General features: G+C 46.6%; 1 protein-coding gene across 4 annotated transcripts in view; it reads left to right on the plus strand.

Annotated features, from left to right (window-relative positions):
- PTPN4 (protein tyrosine phosphatase non-receptor type 4) overlaps positions 1-18,227 on the plus strand; it is a 209,023-nt gene that overhangs the window by 16,334 nt on the left and 174,462 nt on the right. The window lies entirely within an intron of this gene.

Here is an 18,227-nt window from a genome sequence, read left to right on the forward strand (position 1 = left end):
GTTGTCTCTGGTTGTGTGCTCATCCTGCGAATGGCCTTTTTTTTTTTTTACCCTTCGCTGCTAGCATTACGTGCTTGTGCGATTAGTCTAAGCTGCATATCTGTATTGTTTACCTGTATATACCACGAACCTGTTTGGTGTATTCCATGCTGCTCTCAGAATATTTGCAATGTAAGCAACTCATGATATTATCTAAACTGCGGTGTGTAGAATCTTCCTGTTTATAGCTTTGTTTTTCTGATTACTACTCTATAATGCTGATGAATGCAGTCTGAGTGTAGAGATATAGACATAGGATGACGTCACTAGATGTGCATTATTGTGGCCACAGCGAACTGACTCCACATTGTCAAAGGATGATCCAAACACAAACGTTCATCTCATCCGTTTTTCTGCTTTACATTCGAAAATTACCATTTTATTTATCTTTATAACCACATTAGAAAATACATTCACTTGTATATAATATGAAAAGAATAACATTCTGTATAATTATTCAGATTTAGTGCATGCCCCAGTACTGACAAGAAGTAGTTGTTATATACTGTACCATGAAATCACTGCAAGTAGTCACCTATATTATCTGCTGCATAATTACCATAGGTCATAATGCCGTGTGTAAGCACAGACTTTAATCTTCTTTGTGAAATACCTGCCAGTCAGACAACTAATCAGTGCCTTGTGAGATACCGCTACATGATCTGTACATGTCATATAGATTATTGCACACAGATATTGCATGTTTTGCTGCTCACTGATCTCCGTGCTGTATCTGCCTTCAGCACCTGCAGTAGAATAGTGTTTCTCTGTGCTGCTAATCCTCAGAAGCTCCTTCATATGGATAGTCTTTTTCCTTGTTGATTTGGTTTAATGGAAGAGAGATATCCTGTTGAACTTTGTGGATTATTCAAAGCTACCACTGTATTCTGTGGTGCTCCGTTATTGCACTGTTTTTTTTTTTTTCTTTCTGTGGAATAAAATTACCTCAGCGGTTACCAATATAGTACATATATGCACCCGAACATCACCCTTTGTTGCTTTAACAGCATCCACTTCCTGTATATACTTTCTACTAGATACTGGAAAATGTCTGTAACAGATTCACATCTATTTAGCTAAAAGAGCTTTAGTGAGGTGGCGCACTGATGTAAGGGGTTAAGTCGGCATTCCAATCCAAAGATGAGCGATGGAGTTGAGGTGAGAACTCTGTACATGCCAGTCAAATACTTCTACACCAAATTCTGCAAACTGTTTTTTGATGGACATCACTTTTTGCACTGGGAATTGTCATTATGAAACAGTAAAGGGCCTTCTGCAAACTGTTGCCACAAAGTTGGAAGCATATAATTCTCTAGGATGTCATTGTATGCTGTAGTACTAAGAATTCTCTTTGCTGAAACTAAGGGGCCCAGGCCAGACCATGAAAAATAGCCACAGACCATTATTCCTCCTCTACTAAACCTTACAGTTGTCAGCATTCAGACAGAACTGCTGGCCATACACGGTAAGATTTTCTGTCCAACCATCCAACTAGTTGGTTGGTTGGAATGAAAATCTGGTAAGGTATGAAAGCAAATGACAATCAGCAAATTGCTTCCAAACGCAGGAAAATTGACAAAAACTGTTTGAACAAATTGTTTAGAGCAAACATTTAACAAACTTGTCTGAATGACCATTTAAATCTATTTTATGGCATTTAGGAGCAAATTGCTGATCATCATTTACTCCCATACTTTACCAGATTTTCATTCCAACCAACCAACTAGTTGGATGGTTGGACAGAAAATCTTACCGTGTATGGCCAGCAGTGATCTCATGGTATCTGACAAATCCAGATCTGTCCATCAGACTAGCACAGGGGTCAACACATTTTTGTAAAATCTAGGAGCCAGTTTAAAAGTTTAGGGGCCAGAATATCGTTCTCGAGCCAAAATATATGAAAACCTGTATAGATTACCATACATGCCCCCTTCAACGCTTCTCAGACCTTCCAACATGCCATCAGACTACCACACATGCCTCTTTCCTGGCCCCCAAATGTATAGTGTGCCACACTCAGGCGTGCCCCCAAATGTATAGTGTGCCACACTCAGGCGTGCCCCCAAATGTATAGTGTGCCACACTCAGGCGTGCCCCCAAATGTATAGTGTGCCACACTCAGGCGTGCCCCCAAATGTATAGTGTGCCACACTCAGGCGTGCCCCCCAATGTATAGTGTGCCACACACATGCATGCCCCCCAATGTATAGTGTGCCACACGCAGGCGTGCCCCACAATGTATAGTGTGCCACACGCAGACGTGCCTCCCAATACATAGTGTGCCACACGCAGGCGTGCCCCCAATACATAGTGTGCCACACACGCTGGAGTGCCCCCCAATATGTAGTGCGCCACACGCAGGAGTGCCCCCCAAGACATAGTGTGCCACACTACTACTTACTATCTTTTGTGCATAGTATTTATGTACAAGTCTATGTAAATAGCATGTAGTGCAGCAAAGTAGCTTTCTCATCAGTGTAAAATCTGGTATCCTCCATAGGCAGCAGCAGAATAGTTAATTGTATTTGATTAATTGAGAGTATTTCAGATATTGGCTTACCTTGTTTACTCAACAATCAAAGAAATAAATTAAATAGATATGTTCCTATAACTCATTTTAAAGTATTTTTTTATGACATGGTTCCCACTATTGTCTTTCTGGAGGCTACATTTCACTTGTCCTTTGGGACTCCTGGCTTCTTTTTATATATTAGTTAAGTTGGCCCAACACACTGCAATATTAGGTGATTGGTGTCTCACTGCAGCATGTGGCCCCCAAAATGTGCACCATGATAATCTGATCACAGTTGTTAGAATTATTATTGGGTGTGTTGGTGAATGTATTCAGGAGATGACCATCATGCCATCATCAAGAGTGAAGCTGGATTAGGTCCGTCTGCTCAGCTGGTGCGCCATATGGCCAATGTTCATCTAAGTTGGCCGTGTGGAGCCATATTGGTCCCAGAGTTGCAGGTTCAGCCTAGGAGTGACTCATTTATATAGCAGTTACTGCTGTAAATTTCTCTCAGATGAAAGTGGATTTTCTTAGTAGAAGTGTGATGTTCTAGTTAGTAACTTCGTATACAGCAAACAATAAAGCTACAAGTTTATTCTTTAGATGCCAGTATCCGTGGTACATACTAGTACATGTGTAGACTCGATGTGTGCTCCTTGTAGTAGGAAACATTATTCTAAGTATTCAATGCACTATATGTTACAATGTTGGTACTCTGTCATTTAGAGATGAGAAAATTCCAGTAAAGATCATGAGACAGAGGTTTAAGTCCCCAATGTTAGAGATTGTTCGCTGTGTAGGAATCCAGTGTGATGAAACGGGTGATCACATTTTACAATTCCGGGGATGCACAGTGTTGTTTAGACTACAAATCAGGATCTTATCCTATCTGCAGCAGTTACCCTATTTCTGTAATCAGAGAAGCTTGTTCTACACAGAAATCTGTCCAGTATTCCCACTTTCCTGTTAACAAGCTTTGAATAATTTGTTTCAGAAGTAGTTAGTGTGGTGACCTACGACCTCTGATATACCTCCACAATGTAGTGTTTCACTGTTGTAATTATATTATATGTGTTAACTGTATTTAATGGATTGCAGCATGTTGTCTTCTTCCCAAGCAACTGGGAAACTAGATTAACAGCTGTCTGCAGTCTATGTAATCCGGTGCATTGCTGACCTAATGTAGCATAAAACATCCTATGTAATATATAATGTATTGTTTTTCTGCATGTTGTGTAAATCACAGATCCCTCTTGCACAAGATGTATACACTGCCCATTGAACTCTGGTATCATTCATTTAATTTGTGCAATTTAACAGCTACTAAATAATTCATGGATAACTACCTCCATTTATAGCAGCAATAGAAGTGTTAATTGAATTAAATTTATTGTTTTACAATCAAATTCTCTGGGGGGAATTTAATTAGATGTGGTAAAACGTATCTGGCCCATTTGGAAATAAACCCTTTTCGCATGTATGAGTACTCTAGTTTATCGCATGAAAACAGCCGAAAAATCATTCTCCCGAAAACTTCTTTGGGGATGATTTCAGAAAAAAAGGGATACATGTCTGTACTCCAAAAAAAGGCAAACTAATACCCCTTTTACATCGGTGCTAAAACCCGGGTTTTTTAAGGGTTAACCCAGGCAGCTCCCTGGTGTAAAAGGGGAGAGGGTTGGATCGCCAGGTCGAATGACCCGGCAATCCAACCCAGGTAACTAGCAGGGTTTAACACTGGCGTAGCCCGTGAAACCCTGCTGTGAGAACAGCGCACTCTGGGTCACAATGACCTGGAGTGCGTTGCTAGCCGGCCGATTGGTCCGGCTTCAGTGGCGCTTGGAGATGACATTATCTCCAAGCGACCACTTTTACTCCGGAAAAGCCGGGACTATGCAGACCCGACTCCGGTGTGAGCGGCGCTGACTCGGGAATACCCCGAGTCGGCGCCGGCAAAATTCCGGTTCTGATCTGGATAGGAACTTTGTTCCAACTCCGGGTCAGACCCGGAATTTAGGTGGAAAAGGGCTATAAGATATAAGATAGGGAAATGGTCTGAAGTGTGGTAGTGGCCATAATGAAAGGTTTTGGGGTTCTTAAATTGTGTTAATTGGCTATTATAAGCAGTTTTCTAAATCAGTGAAAACATGCTAGAAAGCAATCATTTTTGGACAAAATAAATGCTGTAGTTAATTTCTGGGTACATTAACATGGGTGTAAGTATATTTTTGTGTCATTTTAGAGCACATTTAAAAATGTTAAAACTATACCTGTCACCCCCGCCTCCTGCAACGTGTAAGACACCTTTCCCATCCATACTGACAACCAAATTACCTATCCAACTAATTTGAACACATTTTCCAGCACTCTTTTTTTTTTTTTTTTAACCCCAAATCTGACATGTGATTATTGGCCAAATTAAGCTATTTCTAGATTTCTTTATTCCCAATCAGTCATTAAGGGGGGTGTCAAGGGGGTTCTGGAGACATTTTTACCCAAAAATAGGGATTTTGGAAAAGTGTTTACCTGCTCCAGGGTGCAGGAAAAAAAAAAAGTCCTGTCGTAAAGTTGAAAATGGACTTTACACCATGCGGAAAACCACAGAATTTGAAATGCCCGATAAAAATTTTTTTTTTTTGAGAAAAGTTAACGCCAGTTTTGGGCTTATCGTCACTAATAGTATCCGGCCCTCTGTATTTGATTGAAATGGTGGGGTATGCAGGGGTGTATCTATAATGTGTGAGGGGCACATGGGGCCCCGAATCGCACACCCTGCACCCACATTATCTAAAACTCACCTGTCCGTGGTCCCGCGTCTGGTGTCAGTGCTGCACAGAACACGGGAAAATGGCCGCCGCTGCCATTTTTCCGGCGTTCTACGCATGAGCAGTAGACTCTGGACACAGTCCAGTGCCCAGAGTCTGCGGTGGCCGGCTAGTCGAGTCAGTCGGCTGCTGGCCGCCGGGGAGAGAAGAGGGAGCCCCGCACGGGGAATGCACACAGCCCCCTTCTTCTCTTAAGACGCCCCTGGGTTTAAGAGAGCCTACAACCACTTCTACATCTCCAGCCTCATTCCTGCACAGACCAACTCCTGCCCACTTTTCTCTTACAATAAGTGCCGCCTCTCAACACTGATCACCTTCTCTTACGTCCATCTTGTGTGCTTCTCCAAACTTCTGGAATGCCATCCTTAACTCTACCAAGCATTGAATAGATGAGTGCGGAGAGTGGTCAGACAGGGTAGGGTAGTTCCAGAAGAGGGGAACAGCATGGGAGATCTTGCATGTGGCTGGTTCAATTGTTGTAGATTTTCACGCTGATTGCGCCCACAGAGGTCGGGTTTAGCTGCGTAAAATGGCTACCCCCGACCAAAGTGCTGTTTGGGTGCCCAAAACGGCCCCCTTCTGCCCATTTCAGCTCGCACCCACCTGGTGCTGCGAGCTGAAATGGTGCGCCAGCAGCTGATCGCGCCCGACGGGCATCTATTGAATAGCTCCTGTCGGGCACGTTGGGGGGGGGTGGGGGGCTAAACAATTGAATGCCACCCATGGAAAGCTGATGAGCCATTGATCATTAAGCTAAACACATCATACTTGCCTACTCTTCCGGAAGGTGTGAGTAACTCCTGATTTTTTTCAGGTAGTCCCTCACACCCCCAGAAGTGTGGGGACCTTGGATGGGGAGATAATACAGAGAATTGCAAATATGTAGGGATGGTGCAAGGCTAAAATGATGCTCCCCACAGACCCATGATTTGCAACATTTTGTCTCGATGGGGGAGGGGCCTAATGATGTACACCACCCGGCCCAAAAAGTGGTTAGCCGCATCTCTTCTCCAGGCTTCTTCTGGAGAATTATGGTTCATACACACAGTGAGATTTTTCTTAAATTTAAAAAATCGTTCATATCTGTCAGATGAACGATTTGAACGATACGCGTCCCCGATGGTCAGATAACGATATCTGACATCTGATGTGTTTGCAGACAGACTTGGACGATTCCATTCATTTTAATTCAGTCAAAAATCGTTCAAATCGTTCATCTGACAGATCTGAGAAATCTGACAAATCTGACCATGTGTATGCACCATTAGACAAGTATGACACACATGACGCATCTCTTCTCCAGGCTTCCCTCTAAAAGTAGACAAGTATGACACAAATATAACTTGAGTTACAGTACAAGTTCAACCAAAAGTGGTAAAATGCTGAAGGTTAGGTCGTCTTAAGCTGTAGTCTATTATGTTACTTATCACACCCGACCTCTCCACTAAATTGTAACTAATGTTGGATGTTTGCAAAAAATACTCTCACATGGTCACTCTGTTCCTGACTTATGATTAGATGTATGATGTTGTCACAGTTGCTTTATTAGCAGTAAGGATTGAGCATGTACAGGGGGGTATTCATTTGTTTTCTGCGCACCCATTCTTAATGGGTGCCCGACAATATAAATTTTTTATCTCTGGTAAGCTTTGCATCATTTTCAGTATTCCCTAAAGTGTTCCCAAATATGAACACTCAATAAAAGTTAATGACACTCTATGGGACACTCATTAAGCACATAAAACACCAAGCTACAGAGAATTACTAAGAAATTACTTTGATCGTTCTGTTAAAGTGAGGAACAGTCTATAAGGTTTTGTTTTTAGCAGGTGTCTTTCAGTGTCCATGTTGGCCAAGCCTTTATTTTAAAGCTCTGCTGCTCTGACATTTCCCAGTATCTGGGATTTTGCTTAGAAACTAAATAAAAACCTATTTCTTTTTAGCTGTGCCTTCTCTTTTAACTTGAATTAACACAATTACAAATACCCAATGTGAAAGGTTTCAGTTCAGACGTTCAGAGAATGCTCCCCTGATGGTTGTTAGCTGTCTATAATTAATGTAAAATATTTAAGTGACCACTTGTAATGTGCAGTCTGCATAACTTTCAGAGCATACAAAGCAGATCATTATATGTGTTGTGGCGGGGTTTTATCTCTGCCCCTGCTATGAGACCTGGCACTCTGACAAATGTCATCCCCTTTCACATTAATGTGTTCACTGCATCCATTTTAATTTCATTGAGAAATCTCTGATTACACATCGTACAGGACTCTGGTAAACACTGGATTCCTGTATACTGAAATCCCATATAGTATGAGTCACATAGGGATGATATTTAAATATTGTCAAATTTACAATCATTTCAAATTATTAATATTTTAAGGTAAAGTAATGACATTTAAAATGTGTCAGCCCTAAAACATTAGACCATTAACCGTCCTTAATGTTGCTTATACTTTCAAATTCATCTAAAAGCTCCTAGTTACTGTATGATCTTATATATTGTGCCTTAATTTTAATTGCAATTATCTGTTGTATATAACCTCTATGAAGTCAATACAATTCAGAGCAAGTTGGTTTCTGCGAGCAGGGCTGCCATCAGAAATTGTGGGGCCCGGTACTTACAAAATAGACCGCGTCCCTCCGGGGGGATGGGGCAGAGCTGCACCGGGAGGGGGGTGGGACATCTATTGGTGTGTAAACCAGTTTGGGCTGTGGTTGTTATTATAACATGTCGATCTGTCATATAATATATGAAACTATACGAGAGAAAACTGCTGTAAATTCACACACCCAAAACCAGAATGTATATACCGTATATACTCGAGTATAAGTCGACCCGAATATAAGCCGAGGTACCTACTTTTACCCCAAAAAACTGGGAAAACTTACTGACTCGAGTATAAGCCTAGTGTGGGAAATGGCAGCAGCTGGTAGTGCCCCCAGTAGTAATTCCGCCTGGTAGTGCCCTCAGTAGTAATTCCCCCTGGTTGTGCCCCCAGTAGTAATCCCTCCTGGTAGTGCCCCCAGTGGTAATCCCCCCTTTCAGTGCCTCCAGTAGTAATCCCCCCCTGGTAGTACCCCCAGTAGTAATCCCCCCTTTTAGTGCCCCCTGTAGTAATCCCCCACTGGTAGTGCCCCCTGTAGTAATCCTCCCCTGGTAGTTCCCCCAGTGGCAATCCCCCCTATAGTGCCCCCTGTAGTAAACCCCCCCTGGTAGTGCCCCCTGTAGTAATCGCCCCCTGATAATGCCCCTTGGTAGTGCCCCCTGTAGTAATCGCCCCCTGTAGTCCCCCCCCCCCCCCCCCCCTAGTAGAGAGACGTGAAAAGAATAAAAAAAAGATAAACACTTACCTTAAACTCCTGCTCCTGGTCCCGACGCTGTCCGCTCCTCCGGCCGCTTTGCATGGGAGAGACGTCGTCATGACGACGTGTCTCCCATCACCCACTGCGGGAGCCGGAAGATGGAGAGCGCTACACTTGACTCGAGTATAAGCCGAGGGGGTACTTTTTCAGCACTTTTTTTGTGCTGAAAAACTCGGCTTATACTCGAGTATATACGGTAAATAGGGTAATCAAATAAACGTTGATTCTAAAATATATATAATATACGCCGACCCACATAAAATACACTGAAAAAGCCAGATCCACACAAAAAGCCAGAAGGGGAAGGCTGGCTGAACTGGGAGGGGCTGGGCAAGAAAGGCTGGACTAGGGGGGGGCACAGGGCAGGTAAGGCTGACTGGACAAGGGGGAGATACAGGGCAGAGAAGGCTGGCTGTACACGGGGAGGGGGGGCTGGGCAGGGACGGCTGTAACGGAGGGGGGGGAAAGCTGACTGGACAGGGGGGGGCACAGGGCAGGGAATGCTTGCTGGAACATGAGGGTGGACAGGGAAGGCTGGCTAGACACGGGGGGGGGGGGGGAGCACAGGGCAAGTTCAGGAAGTACCTGGTTTAGTGGTTTGATCAGATGGCTGCGCTGGTGCAGCCAGCCAGGTAGAATCAGCGCTGACTGCTTTTCAAATATGGAGAGAGATGGGGCTTTTCAAATATGGCGCCAGCCGTAAGCCAATTACAGCTCACGGACCGGCAGCTAGTTAAGAGCGTCCGTCGTTCCGTGATCTTAGGCTGGCTTGTGGCTGTCGGCATTGTATCAATATTCCCTGCCATCCCTAGCTGCCGGTACCACCCAGGCCCCACTCTCTCTCCGGGCCCAGGACTTGAGGCATGGTGGTCCCCCACCCCTGATGGCGGTCCATCTTCATGCAAATGTCCATTAGCGATTCAATTCCCAATATGTGGTTCTTTTTCTCTGCAAATTTGTATTGTTTTGTGTGCAGCTTCCTAAAAATGTGAAAAGGTAGGGAAAATATTTTTTTAAGGTAAAAATGTGGTAACATAGTGAAGAACCTCTGATTTACTCTTTTCAATGAATATTCATGCACTTGGACAATAAAGACGTGTTATTTTTCAGGTGAAATTCTCTGAAAAGTAAAAAAATTGGTTAAATTATGTCGGGCAGGTATGTGGAAGTGTAAATGATGTGGGACAGTTATGCAAAGATGTAAATTATGTGGGACACGTATGTGGAGGTGTAAATGGCGTGGGACAGGTATGTGGAGGTATAACTGGCGTGGGACAGGGATGTGGAGGTGTAACTGGTGTGGGACATGTATGTGGAGGTGTAAATAGTGTGGGATGGCTATGTGCAGGTATAAATGATGTGATAGTATCAGAACAGGAGTTAGCGCTCACAGAATTTTCTACTTCAGGGTCCATAGGGTATCCACAGGATACCTTGGGGTATAGGTGTGACGTCAGTCGCAGGGCACCAAAGAGTTAAGCTTTCAGCCTCCCAGGATGCACTAGGTCCCCCTCCTATACCCCGCCCCCGGGCCAAGGCACCTCAGTTTAGTTTGGTGCCCGGCCGGCGTCGGGTGCACCTGTCGGAGTGGGGGCTAGAAGAGCCCCTGAAGCTTTCTTCAGTGCAGCTGTGGCTGCACATCTGGATGTACAGCATGGACAGTCAGTCCTGACGTCCATGCTGTCTTCCCTACACCACCGCCGGTACCAGAACGCCGGTACCGATCCGGGGATGCTGGTGAGCATCTGGGGTCACAGCTAGCGGTAACCCCAGATGTTCCGGACCATGGCCGGATCCAAGGGGGACAAAGGTAAGCAGCGGGGTCCCGCGGTGGGTCCCCGCTGGTCACATGGTCCTAAGTCCCCAGGCAGGGGGCTCCCTGGGGACTGGCTGCAGCGTGGAGCCAGGTACTGAACCTGCGCTTTCCACTACCCCCTGGGACAGCGGACCGCAGCAGAGCGGTAGCGCTGCGGCGTCCCAGGGGTTAAATGCATGCCAGGGGAGCGCACCTTCCCTGTCTCACAGCCGGCGCCTCCCCCGCTGCACACAGCCCTCTCTGCACTGTGCTGACTGGCCCTGTGTCAGCGCTCCTCCCCCAGGCCAGCTTCTCTCTGCTCCTCGGCGGCCATCTTCTCTGCAACGCATGGTGAACGCTGCTGGAAGCCTGGAAGGAAGCATCGTGGTCTGGGTCCCCCCGCATACCTCTCCTCCGCTGTGGCTCAGGTCTGTGTATGCAGCGCTGTGTCCTACCAGGCCCTGTGTCTGTGTAGTTGAGTGATCAGCGCTGTTAGTGCAGGATTGGTTATTTCTCTGCATTGTATGTGACTGTGCTAGTGCTGCTGCCTGTAACTTTATCTTCTCAAAACTGTCAGCTTTATTACTGTCCCTGTTCTTTCTGCTAAGCCCTTGCGGTGCGGTGCTGCAGGGTGGTCTCTCGCCTATTTAATACTTAATTGGTGAGAGAGGTCACATACGTGGTGCCATCATGTCCGAAAGTGATTTTCCCCTCCGGCTACAGTGTACCACGTGCAAAGTACCGTTAGCGGAGGGGGAGGGTAGCGCGGAGGGCCTTTGCCGGCAGTGTTTGTCCATGGCGCGGCCTATTAAGGTTACAGCACCGGTACAGGAGCCGCCCTGGGCTTGTTTCGCTCAGGCGTTAACAGCTTTAGTGGGCCAGTTAGCTCCGCAGCCCGCGTTTACTCCGATAAGTTTGTCCCAGCAGTCTGTGGTGTCGTCACCCATGCAGGGGTTCCCACGACAATTGGTGGTACCCCACAGTCTCCCTATTTCCCCGCTCCCGGCAGCCTTGGTGATTGAGGACGAAGTTCCCCCAGCGGCTAAGTCTAAATATGCCTTTTTCAAAGATGTGAAGGGCGATGCCACAGTCTTTCCTCTTTCGGGTCAGTTGGTGGACCATTTAGAGGAGGCGTGGAAACAACCTGGCAAAAGATACCAGCCACAGAGACGCCTGGCGGTAGCTTATCCGTTCGCGGATAATTATTTTGCTAAGTGGGAATCCCCTCCACAGGTGGATTCTCACGTGACCCGTCTTGTCCGTAGTGCCACATTGCCGATGCCATCCATGTCCTCCCTTAAGGATGCTACGGACCGCAAGGTAGAAATCTGCCTGAAGTCCGCTTATTCCCTTGCAGGGGGGGGCAGCACGGCCGGCTATGGCCATTTGCTGGGTTGCCAGAGCGATGGAGCGTTGGGCGGATTCATTAGAGGCTTCTTTTGAATCCGACTGTCCGGCCGAACAGGCGGAGTTGATTGGCAATCTCCGTGGTTCGGCCACCTACATCAACGAGGCGGCTCTAGACATTAGTACACTGGTGTCTAGAATTTCTTCAGCAGCGGTAGCTGCTCGTCGCACCTTGTGGCTGCGATCCTGGAAGGCGGACGCAGATTCCAAGAAAGGTCTGGAAGCGTTGCCATTTACCAGAGCAGTTCTCTTCGGTCCGGACCTGGATAAGATTGTGGCCACGCTGGCGGCAGCCAAATCTGCTTGTCTCCCGTCGGCCGCTGCTCCTTCTGGTTCTGGACCATCGTCCTTTCGGTCATCTAGGGCCCAGGGCAGGCCCAAACCACAGTCGTTTCCTCGTCAGGCTGGCCCTAAGAAATCGGTCAAGCCCAGGAAACAGGCATGGAGTACCAGACGTCCGGCCCCCAAGCCTGATGACAAGCCTGCGGCCTGACGGTCCGGGCCTCCCTTTGGGGGATCCCAGGGTGGGAGGCCGTCTGCTGCAGTTCGCCCGGTGTTGGTCGGTCACTACGACAGACACTTGGGTTCTGGAGGTGGTCTCCCACGGGTACGCCCTCTCCTTCCGGCACAGACCCCCGGCTCGATTCTTCACCACGGGTCTACCATCAGACCGGAACAAGGCTACGGAACTGTGGAAGGTATTGCACACTATGCTCCATGCTGGAGTTATAGTGCCTGTTCCATTCTCCCAGAGGGGCCAGGGTTTCTATTCAAATCTTTTTTTGGTACAGAAACCCAATGGGTCGTAACGTCCGATTCTCAACCTCAAAGCACTCAACAAGTCTTTGCGGGTCCCGAAGTTTCGGATGGAGACCCTACGGTCCATCATTCTGGCGCTGGAACCTGGGGACTACATGGTGTCATTGGACATACAGGACTCTTACCTGCATGTCCCTATTCTTTTGCGCCATCAACAGTTCCTCAGGTTTGCAATCCGCAGCGACCACTTCCAGTTTCGGGCGTTACCTTTTGGCCTGGCGACAGCACCACGTGTTTTCACCAAGGTGATGGCGGTCATGGCGGCTTCTCTGCGGCTGCAGGGAGTCCGCATGTTGCCGTACTTGGACGACCTGTTATTGGTGGCGGGATCTCCAGAGCTCCTGTTACGCCACTTAGACCTGACCATTGCCATGCTGCAACGGCACGGCTGGTTAGTCAACTGGCAGAAGTCCACTCTAATCCCGTCTCGGAGGATTCTGCATCTTGGAGCCTTATTGGACTCGGAACAGCAAAAGATCTTCGTGACGGAGGAAAAGATCTCTGCTTTGCAGTCAAGGGTGCGCAGTTGTCTGCACAGCCGCCAGGTGTCTCTACACTCGGCGACGAGGTTACTGGGCTCCATGGTGTCGGTGTTCGACATGGTGGAATATGCCCAGTTTCACTCCAGACCTCTGCAGCACCTGATCCTGTCAAAGTGGAACGGGCTGCCTCAGTCTCTGAAGTCCCAGACGATTGTGTTCACCCCGGAGGTTCGCCTGTCCCTTGCTTGGTGGTTACAGACGACCCACCTCAGCGAGGGACGTCCGTTCTGGATTCCAAATTGGGTCCTGTTGACAACCGACGCCAGTCTTCGGGGCTGGGGAGCAGTTTTGGGTCCACACTTGTTCCAGAGCAGGTGGACGCCGACAGAAGCGGAGCTTCCAATAAATATCTTGGAACTCCGTGCGGTCTTCAATGCTCTCCTGCAGGCACAGCGGTTTCTCCAGGGTCACCCGGTGCAGGTCCAGTCAGACAATGCTACCACCGTGGCCTACATAAACAGGCAAGGAGGAACTCGCAGTCGGGCGGCTCTCGTAGAGGTCTCTCGGATCCTGGTTTGGGCGGAGCGCAATCTTCCGGCCATATCAGCGGTCTTCATCCCGGGAGTGCTAAATTGGGAGGCGGACTTTCTAAGTCGCCAGGACGTTCATCCAGGGGAATGGTCCCTGCACCCGGACGTTTTTCAACTACTGGTGGACAGGTGGGGTCTTCCAGAAATTGACCTCATGGCGTCCCGGCACAACAACAAGTTGCCGGTGTACGGGTCTCGCACAAGAGATGAAGGGGCGTCTCTGGTGGATGCTCTGTCCGTCCGGTGGACGTTCCGGTTTGCATACCTGTTCCCTCCGGTCTCCCTTCTTCCACGGGTAATCCGGAAATTCAAACAGGAAGGAGGGAAGCTCCTGTTGATAGCTCCCGCGTGGCCCAGACGGCACTGGTTCTCAGACCTTCAGGGTCTGTCCGTGGACAGTCCTCTGCGGTTGCCGTTACGACCGGACCTTCTGTCTCAGGGTCCTTGCCTTCACCCGGACCTGACTCGGCTGTCTTTGACGGCGTGGCTGTTGAGACGGCCATGCTGAGGTCCCGGGGGTTTTCCAGCTCTGTGGTGCGTACCATGTTACGAGCTCGGAAACCGTCTTCCGCGAGGATATACCATCACGTGTGGCATACGTTCTTCCAGTGGTGTCGACCGAGAGGTTATGCACCGCGGGAGTTTCGTCTGTCTCGGATTCTCGCCTTCCTACAAGCGGGACTAGATCATGGGCTTCGCCTTGCTTCTTTGAAGGTACAGGTTTCGGCCCTATCTGTCTGGTTTCACCGTAGGATTGCTACAATCCCGGATGTGCGCACCTTTATGCAAGGTGTTCTCCGTATTCAGCCGCCCTTTGTTCCACCTGTGGCGCCTTGGGATTTGGCTGTGGTCCTGAGGGCTCTCCAAGGACCGCCGTTTGAACCACTGGGCTCAGTGGATATTAAATGGCTAACAGCTAAGACTGTTTTCCTTCTGGCCATTGCTTCGGCCAGACGTGTTTCTCCTTTCAGCACAGGAGCGTCCCCACCCTTAAAGGATACTGCTTTGGGACATCCCCAAGGTATCCTGTGGATACCCTATGGACCCTGAAGTAGAAAATATGAGATATGGTAAGAACTTACCCTTGTTATCTCTATTTCTACGAAGTCCATAGGGTTCCACAGGACTCCCGCCCTGTCGCACCTGTGCTGCAGATGGGCTTTGCTCTGGTCACTTGTTTTCCGTCTCCCTCTGGTGAGAATGTGATTCTTGTATGTGTCCAGATCTTTGTTCTCTCTCTTCCTTCTCCTCCTCCGGCCTATGGCTTGGTAACTAACTGAGGTGCCTTGGCCCGGGGGCGGGGTATAGGAGGGGGACCTAGTGCATCCTGGGAGGCTGAAAGCTTAACTCTTTGGTGCCCTGCGACTGACGTCACACCTATACCCCAAAGTATCCTGTGGAACCCTATGGACTTCGTAGAAATAGAGATAACAAGGGTAAGTTCTTACCATATCTCATATTTTTCCAAGAAAAAAACGGGCAGATTTTTGTTGGGGGATATATACCACTAGCTGCTGGCTCAAAAAAGGGGGTCCTGAACATAAAGTGAAACAATATAGGGAGCAGAGCAAGCGCTCTGTGGTAAAAAGGATGTATTCTAATTACATGTTCGGTATATGGCAGGTCTGGATGTATATATCACAGTATATGTGTAAATGATACTAAGCGAAACTGCCGGGCATAACTGTAGGCAGGATGTTCGATATAATGTGTAAGTTATATACCAACTGTTAGGCAATATCTATAGGCAAATTATTCGTCCTATGGTGAGGACTAGAATAACGTCCCAAATGTCCAGATAGCGAAATGTCTTAGGTTCAACACCAAAAACAACTAAGTGTTTCACATCCACTGGTAGACAAGAACTGTGTGCAGGGTGTTCTCAAATGGTCATTGACTAAGTTTTGTAGATAAGGTGATGATGTTAGTCTTCCTGTATGTTCCTCTATAAAGATCTTTAAGTCACAGCCCGTGCGTACCTTAGGGTTAATGAGTGCAGTATCAGGGATGGATGCGGACACTATTAAGCAGATGTTAAATATGATAGGTACTACTCACCAAAAAACCTCTGCTGGTTCCTGCTGTTCTGCACACCCGTTCAGTGATTGCATGCAAGTATGCGGGCACAATAAACAATAGAGTGATCCAAAGAAGCGCGATCCCCTGGAAATGCTTAAAGGATGTCCGCCATGATAAGGATTTCATTTAAAACAGAAAAGAAGATATGCAGCGGGTTACGCTTTAGGTATAAGAACACTTTTAATATTCTGGAGTCTTCCTTCTGAGACTCACCTCAACAAAATATAATGCATTCACATAAAGGTATCTTTCTTTCACCATCAAGTTGCTATGGAAATCTAAATTTTACGTTTTCCAAAAGAACCCCTCAAAAAGAGCACTCACCTGGGATCAGGTATAAACGTTCCCATAAAGGTTTCTTTGTTAATGGGAATAGTTCATGTTACCAGTAGGTTCCATGTACAACTGGTCAAAAAAAGGTATTTACCACCAGCAAATCATAAACACGATAAATTTAATAGCAAGAAATAACAATAGATAAAAACAGCTTCAAAAACAAATGTCCATCAATAATATTCTAAAAAAGACCTTTTCATCTCTTCCAAAATAGTAGATGGTGGTACCATAAAAATAGGATGTAGAAAATACTTTACATAAACACCAACGCGTTTCTGATCATAGAACCTTCCTCAGGTGTAATGAATATCAAAAACTAAAAGGGTATATATACCCTAACATAGATCACATGACAAAATGGCAATATTCAGGTATTATATAAACTCCGGATAAATTCATTCGATTTCACCATTCATCTAAATGGGGAAACTCCATATGCTCTGATTATCAGTACCACCTAGCATCAATATATATATCCGGTACTAAAAATGACATTAACAAAAAACAAAAAATATAAGCATGCATATAAATATACTATAATGTTATAGTGCATCCAGTCTATGTTTTTAGATACCCCATAGTCGTCTAAATGTTCTCTTAAGCGCCAAAATAACCTGGAAGGATGAGGAGAACCGGGCTGATGGTAACTTCCTGTTGACAAAATTGAGTTCCAGAGGTGGTCAGCGTCACCTGACCGGAAGTAGTCACACGGTAGGTAACATGACCTTGATGTGATCCGGGCTCTTCAGGAAACACAAGACAGTACTTTCAGTTCCATCCATATAGCAAACGAGGGACGGCTTTTTGCAGGGGATCGTAAGGACGACATTACTGATGCTTGGAACGCAAACATCTCCCGGTTGTGGATAGTGATGATCACCATGGTAACCGGAGTTCCTTTTTAAAGTGATAGGTTCCAAAGAATAGTATTTCTCCCATAAAATTCAAACAGGCATAAAAATACATAATTAGTACAGATTATAAATATGTGTAAAACCAGTATGCGGGCTGTATATGAATATATGACAACTGAAAAAATTGTCAGATGAAATTAAATAAATCCCATTTAATGATATACACTTAGTACATGGGAATACATACTTGTGTCCGGCGGTTCAAATCCCGACAGCGGCAGGCCGACACGGCTGAAAATACAGATCGTCCCCAGGTAAGTATCAACTAACCTAACCCCCCTAACCCTCCTTAGGGGTGCCTAACCCTAACCCCCCTTACCCGCCGCCTAAAGCTAAGTTCCCCGGGCGGGGGTGCCTAACCCTAAGTCCCCCTCGTGAGTGCCTAACCCTCACCTTCCCTCCCCCTAGCCTAACCCTAAGTCCCCCCTGGGAGCCCTAAACCTAAAAAAGCAATTATGTAAATGTGATGATTGTAAGAGCAGTATGTGAACACTGGAAGCCCAGTAACTTTTTAAAGCATGAAATATTGGAATTTGAAAGTTGGTCGTTTCTAAAGTAACGTCCAACAGAAGAATGTCTTCATACATCACCCCTCTTCTTCTCTCACTGGGAATACTGGTGTGAATAGTTTTCTAATCTGTGGTGTATGACCATAGCATGTCATCAAATCGTCTCCACATGTACAAAAAAAATAAAAATTAATGAACAATTTTTACACTTTATTAATAGAGAGGAACGTCACTCCTACCACAGTGGTTGAAAGAAATCAGAGCTTGTACACAAAAGCAGTGAATTCTAATATTCAACTAATGTTCTTAAAGCCTATAAAATATTAATGTTTATAGGGGATCATTCAGCTCAGTGTTGAACGCAGATTCCCGATCATCGGGAATCTGTGCGTGCCCAGGACCTGTTCTGTGCATGCGTAGAAATGGGTCCTGCATGATCGCACGCAGCCCCTGCTATGCCTCTACATGATTGACAGGCAGAGGCATTTTTGGGACGGGAACGGCCGGCGTTCCCGTTTTGCGGCGGCAAGGCCAGGATCTGCATCCATAGG

This window comes from Taudactylus pleione, unplaced genomic scaffold (genome assembly GCF_031769625.1).
Source record: "Taudactylus pleione unplaced genomic scaffold, aTauple2 ptg000138l, whole genome shotgun sequence".
Classification (NCBI taxonomy): Eukaryota; Metazoa; Chordata; class Amphibia; order Anura; family Myobatrachidae; genus Taudactylus; species Taudactylus pleione.